Here is a 7,230-nt window from a genome sequence, read left to right on the forward strand (position 1 = left end):
ATCTCAGAGGGAAGGTTTCTGCACCCCAAAGCCTCTTTGAGCATCCCAGGCCTGGGCATAGAGGCCAGGGAGTCCACAGCACCACTGGGTCCCTGCCAGCAGGGATGGGACAAGGGGGATTTAGTGACAAGGGGATCTGGTGGAGGCTCCTCTCTGTCACCAGTGAGGCGCCCTCATAACCTCCCATGGCATGGCATCATTCTCTGGAGCACCTTGCAGGCACCCCACCAAGACACTTGCCCCAGTCAAGGGCAGAGCTGGATGTCCCCCAGTTATTTCATTTGGAGTTGCAGCGGGGGCAAGTTTGCCAATGGACTTCAGTGGAGACCCAGTGAGGCATGTTTGGAGCTGGGGGTGAGGCATCTTCCCTTGCTGAAAAGAAGGGAGGGTGCCACCAAATGCAGATCTGCCCTCCTCAAAAGAAACTGCCGGAGCAGGATGATCCTGTGTTGCTGGAGGGGGAGAATGGCAGGTGCTGGAGCCAAGGGAGAAACCCCTCTGGGCTCTGCAGGGCTGATGGAGCAGGTTGGTTTGACCAGTGTGGTGGGTTAATGGTGCAGTGAAGGTGGAGTGAAGAATGTAGTGATGACAGCAGATGATGAGGAGCTCATGCTAACCCAAACGGCCACAGGTTGCCATCGTCGATGCTGTCCCCATCTCCTCTGCTCACTGATCCCTGTGCAAAACCTCCTGTTATAGGCCAGTACCACCTTCCCCAGGACCCTTCCCTCCTTCTCTCTCTCTCTTGCTTTTTTGTTTGTTTGTTTGTTTTGTTGTTTAATTTCCCAAAACTTGAAAGCCTTTGGCTGCAGAGAAAGGAGATGTGCTGCTAGTGCGGGATGGGAGCTTCTGCAAGGTGAGGCTCAGCTCACGGGGCCTGGTGTGGTCGCATGATGTGGCCACCACAGTGACACTGGGAGGGGCATTAAGGGTGCCTCCCTGACCTCTCCCTACAAAGCAAGTCTCAGCCATGGCCTGAGAGCCAAAAATCCATCCCAGCCTCCCTCCCTGGTGCACATCCATTGCTGGGACAGCACTGCCTGTCCTGTCCCCACCAACCTGGGGGAGGAGGATGCAGGAGAAGGCTGCCCAAACCACCTTTGGCCCCCCAGACCACCTTGGCTCCTGGGACAGGGCACCAAGTGAGCCCCCAGCTGCCTGGTCCCTAGATGAACCCTGGCCGGATGAGGCTGTTTGCAGGCTGCACTAATATTTAGGACGAGGGTTGGAGCCTGGGTCGGGGTGGGGGCAAGAACAGCTTCAGGAGGGGTGGCAATGACAAGGTGCTGCCGTTCTCAGCACCCAGCAGCACCCCTTTGCATTTAGGGTGAGAAAAGCAAAAGGGGGAGATGTGGGAGCTGGGGAGGATGGGTAGGAGGGGGTGAGGCATGTGGGGAGATGGTGGCTATTGGTGCATAAGGGAGAGATGTGAGGCTCGGGGGTCTCCAGCCACAGTCTTTGCACTGAGGCTGCACTGGTACTCAGTATGCGAGCTGAGGAAAGAACAAGAATGGTGCAGGGGTCAGGACAGCCTTTCCACCACATCTCCCTGGGGAACAGTGCTCAGCAGCTGGGCTACCCCTTGTCTGTACTGCAGTGGACCTCAAAAACCACTAGTACAAGAGCATTTTGCACTATTTCTCTGCTCTTCCTCCTCTTTTTCTCCCCCTTCCCCATGAAAACTCTTTTTTGCTGTTGGGTGGGTGGTTTTTGGTTTGGGTTTTTTTTGGGTTTTTTTTTTTTTTTTTTTTTTTTTTGGGGGGTTGTTAACTGATTTTAGTTTTTTTTCCCAAATGGAGCATTCTATATTTAATGACCGACAGTTCACCTCGCTTCCAGACCGCTGTCCTGGCCATGGCTAGGATCCCTGCCTACTGTGCCCTGCTCTCCAGCCCCGCCAGCCCCCCACCACTGCCAATGGGACAGGCGTCATTGCACACATTACCCACTGTTGTAACACAGTTGTTAAAACACACCAGATTCCGAGTTTCCTGCCTGGTTTTTATCTTTAGCAATACTCACTACACATTTTACGGTAGCTTTTTATAGCTTTACATACATACGGTAGCTCTGTTTTTTTGTTTCGTTTTGTTTTTGTTGTTTTGGGTGGTTTTTTTTCCAGTAAACAAGAAATACTCATAATCTTACTGGTGGGGAAAAAAAAAAAAAAGCAGTTTGTGAAAAACTGACAGTGGAAGAAGAGCTTAATGCTCTGTTTAGCATTTTGTACTTTAAAAAATCTCACATTTTATTAAAAAGTGAAGATTGCTGTATACTATTTATTCAACTTATAATTTATGTTACTCTTTGATCTTTGTCTTTTCTCATGACAAAGCATTTATTTAATAAAGTTATGCATTCAGTTAGCTTGTGCCTGACCCTCCTGGAGCATCTGTGTGCTGGAGCCTGCTAGTGAGGGGCTTTGGCCCCTAGCATCCCCTGGCCTTGTGCCCCTGGGGACTCAGCCAGCTCCATAGGGGTGCCAGGGGAGGTACAGGGCCTGGGGCACTGGTTTAGGAGAGCTTTCGATACTGGAGCAGTGTGCTTAGTTAGTGGTAAAACTGAAGTTTGAGTTCACAACACACTTAAGCAGAGCTGCCCAATTTTTTTAGAAATATCTTTGCATGTGTATGACAGTGGGGCACAACACTGCACTCAGATGGCTTATGCGGGAGAGGGATGCTAAGCCCCTAGATTCTTGCCCAAACTGAGTCTTATAGTTTGGGATTGGACATGATATTTGAGCCTCAGACCTCTGGGCAGCTGAAGTATTTACCACAGTGTCCTAGAGCATTCCTGTGCCATCTGTGGGGCAGCTCGGCCCAGCCCAGCCAGGTCCTCAGACACCTTGTGGTAGCCCTTAGCCCTTAGCCCTTTGTTCTACCCTGTGTCCTCCCCAGTTCTGGATCTGACGCTCCCTGTGCCCATGTAGCCATCACCCTTCATCCTCCCATTCACCCCCTCATCTCCCTTCTCCTGTGCCCCCCATCCCCTCCACCCACCCGGCTGCCAGCATCACCCCATGTGCCCGGGGCAGGGTGGGAGGCAAAATCTTCCCCGTTGGCCCCCGCTGTGCCAACACATCCGCCATGCTATTTGCACCACCCGGGGCTGGCACAGCCACCCACTCCCTCCTCTCCCCATAGCACAGCTGGTGCCAAACATGCTGCCCCAAGCGACCGAGGCGGAGGGGTTGGAACCCCGCTGCACCTCCGTTGCCACCCCACTAGGCTGGACCCGCTGCCTTCAGGCACCCCATGGTGCAGGAGCCGCACGGCACCGCAGCGGCACCAGGCGGCGCTGGGCAGCGAGGCGCTGCTGTTGCTTTCAGCCATACAGGCACTGGAAATGGGTTTTCCACCCGAGAAGTTAATGCTTTTCTCCCCCGCCTTCAGCTAGCAGGCTAGTAAGTTATACTCCTACCCTCAAACTATCGCTGTCTATATGGATACTGATATGGCTATAGATAGCTATAGCTGTACATAGATAGTCATACAGTCTTACACTAATTCTTTATAGTAAATATTACTGTATTATACTACTGCATAATTTTTATGGTCTACTAAAACTGTAGTTTGCCAGTGTATGTAGTTTTGTGTGTGTACACCAGGGCTGCTGGGGTTTCAGCTAGTACCCTATGTGCAGCTGGCTAAGCCTTAGTGCACAACCACATGTCTGATTACCCAGAGCTCAGGAGGCACAAAGCTGGCCCAGACAAAACCCCAGAGCCAGGATCTAAGCAGTGACACCCATCAAACCCATGCACACACGCATGCAGCCTTTAAGGCCACATTGCAATCCTGGGGAAACCTAAACAGGAGCTCTTTGCACCTCTTGCCTTACTGCTGCCCCTGCCCCTCTGCAAGGTGCCCAGCCAGCTGCAAGCTCCCTTTACTGGGCTGAGGGCTCCTGTTATCCTCCAGCACTTGACCAAGAGGGTGCCCCCGTACCTCGAACTTCTGCCCCCCCAAGCCCTCCCAAAGGCAGTACCTGGGTTGGAGCACCCTTGTGCCCCACAGTGCTACTTGGCATCCCCTGAGCCACCTTCAGCTCCCCCAGGGGCACAAAAGACAATATTAATTGTTAATTTTGCTCCTTTCCTCATGTTCTCCTCCTTACATCCCACTCCCCATCCTACCCATCCTATGTCTGTCCTTGCAGCCCTGTGCACTGACTGCCTTCTGTCTCCATAAGTGTTCCTGGGGCTCCCTGCCACTGCCCAGCCCCTCAGCACACATCGGTCCCACTCAGCATTCTCGCATGGGATAGGAGGAAACAGACGGGGAAGCAGCCTAGTGGTTTTGCCTTCCTTTGGGGAGGCCAAAGGGAAACCACGGACACCTGGATGTTGGCTGTCAAATGCACATGGGGCCTCTCCTTCAATGCTGCAAATTTAATTGAATGCAGCATGGGTTTTTTTCCGTTATTATTGTTATTCTCTGCCTTCCAGTGGTGCCCCAAACATTGAGTTGTGTTGTGATGCTCCTTTTGGCAGCACTTCTTAACCCGGGAGAAGGTGCAGGCTCCTCAAGAGGCCTGTCTCCAAAGCCCCATGAGTGGAGCAGCCCAGGCCTTCCTGCACCTTCCCAGCAGCCCATGTTGGGGAAAGGCTTCACACAGGAACACTAAAGCTGGCTCTTCAGCCAGCTCAAATTTTGCCCTCCTTGCACAAGCAAAGGTCAGAGTCCTTGCAGGGTTTCTCCCTGCATCATCCCACTCAGCCAAGGAACTATTTTCACAGGGGGCAGTGGAGACCAAAACTGTAGCAAGATACCTAAAGGAACCTGGATGATTCATAGAGAACAGGCCCATCTGCCATCTAATAAACAGCATGAACAACTCAAGAAGACTCTGAGGTACCAAGGCTGGGAAGACAGAAAAAACAGAGCACCCTTATCCTTATGGCCTTTGCCCAGGAATCAGCAAAGGTCTCCATTGTCCCTGTGCTGGGTAGGAGGGCCCTTACCTTGCAAAGCTGCTGCCCTGCTCAAGAAGCAGGAAGTTCCTGCTTTCACACAGCCTCTCTCCAGCTCAGGAAGCTCCACAAGCATCACACTGGATAGGGCATTCACACTGCCGTCCTCTCCACCCAGCAAAGTGGGACACAGCCACCCTTTGCCACTAAATCTAGCTGCTGTCAGCAGGGAGGATGGTCTCCACACATATGCTGGCCAGATGTTGACTTGAGGGTACGGTTGCATTTTGCAGGCTCAGAAGATACCACATGTGGAGCAGGAACATAACAGGCCAGCCAACAAGTGACACCAGTTCCTCCCTGCTCGCACAACTGGGACCAGTGACGATGAAAGGCCGAACTCCCATTGCTGCTTGTCAGGCCCAGTGTTTACAAAACCCCCCCCGGACAAAAGCTGAACAGGCCCAAATTTGTGTGTGATGCACTAGGCAAGGAAACATTTCCTATAAGCAGAGGGGAGTGGAGAGGGGGAAGATGACAGTTTTCTGGCATCCCATTTAATTTATTCCAACTTTATGCAGCTCAGCTTTTCCAAAAGAGAAAAAAAAGAAAAACACAAAAGAAAACTTCTTGGTTCCTAAACAAAACAAAAAGTACAAACCATAGATGAGAGCCAGCGTGTGCAAGGTTTACATGAACAAGCAGAACACCCTCGGCTGTTAACAGAAAACAGGTAGCATCATTTTTACAGTTACTTGGCTTTGCATGGAGATGTGGTTTGTTTTCTCTCTTGCTCCCTCTCATACACATTCTCATGTGCACCCACACATCCCTGACTTTCCAAAGGGGTCCCCTTCCCCATCTCTTCCACTGCCACGTCCAAAGCCCTGGAAAGTTGCAAGGGGCTTAATTTGCAGAGACTGCCGTGCCCTTTGCACTTAGGATCTGAAATATGGGGCCAAAAGGGGGAAAGCAACAAATCCCAGCAGTCCCCTTCCTCCAGAGCCTGTGGGCTTTTTGCTTTTCCTTCTCCAGACCAAAGTCCCCAGATGAGGGAGTACCAGCAGTGGGAACCCTGATGGGGTGTTTTTTTAGCACAGTTTAGTGTTTCCAAGGTGTGCTGGCAGTCACCAGGGGATGGTCCCATCCCTGAAGGTCATGGTCAGGTAGATTTGCTGCCTGGCACCCACCATGCAGGCACAGGGTGCTCCCCACCAGCACACACAGTCACCAAGGAACCCCCTTCCTCCACCCTAATTGAACCTAACCCCATAATGGACCTGGGACCTGGAGTCCACTTGCTACTCAGAAGCATTTGCCAAAAATTGGGAGATGCTTTATTCTCCACCCTGCCCCCAGCCTTGATTTCATTTAGGGAAAGCCTGAGACTTCTACTGTAAGGAGAGGATTTTTGCAACTGCTCTGCAAATAGTATCCGTATTAAAAAGGAAGGAGGGGAAAACAAATGGTAGAAAACAAATCTCCTTGCTTAGGTGACAGGGAAGTTATTTATTCTCAGTGTCTGTGTGTTCTGTACAGGAAGAAATCAACAGGTGAAATAACAGCAGAGACATCTCGGAGTGGCATGTCCAGCTCAAAACCTCTCTGAGCGGTTGGATCGCTTGGATTTAATCTACTCAAACGTGTATGTGGGCAGAGGGGTGCATGTGTGTCAGGACCTTTACAAAGCACGATACATACTGTAATTTACTTACAAAAAAAAGATAGCGTGTGCTGAATAGCAAATGCTCACTCCAGTCCCAAGAGAAAATGGAGGAACAAGGGCAGCTGCTTGGGAGTGCAGGTTTTAGATGGGTTTTTCCTATCTAGAATGAAAGAAAGAGTGAATAAGAGAGAAAGAGACAGACAGAGACACTCCCTGGCTTGTTATCCTAAATCTACACAGGCATCCTTCCAGCCATCCCCAGCAAGTTCACTTTAGCTCCCTCAGCATAAGCTGATTCTGAGAAATACTCGGCAATAGCCCTTCAAATCTCCTGGAAAACCAAGTGTTTAGCTTCACCATCATCCAAAGGCCCTGTCATCCCAAAACCTGGGGCTGGCTGTGCCTCAGCACCAGGAAGAAAAGCACCCAGGGATGCTTTAGGAGGCAGAGAGAGCTGTCTCATCTTTAGCCCTTTCCCTCACTGATGCCTTCCTGGGGGATGCATCCTGACTGTGCCAGCATATTCCAGCTGGGAACACAGGGGCTTTCCTTCTTCCCTCCCTCCCACACTGCATCCCATGCCACAACCAATGGCTAGGCTGGGGCACAGGGGACCAGCAAGATGCAAGAGGCAGGCCACACAGTATTT

This window comes from Psittacula echo (genome assembly GCF_963264785.1).
Source record: "Psittacula echo genome assembly, chromosome: 6".
NCBI classification, from domain to species: domain Eukaryota; kingdom Metazoa; phylum Chordata; class Aves; order Psittaciformes; family Psittacidae; genus Psittacula; species Psittacula echo.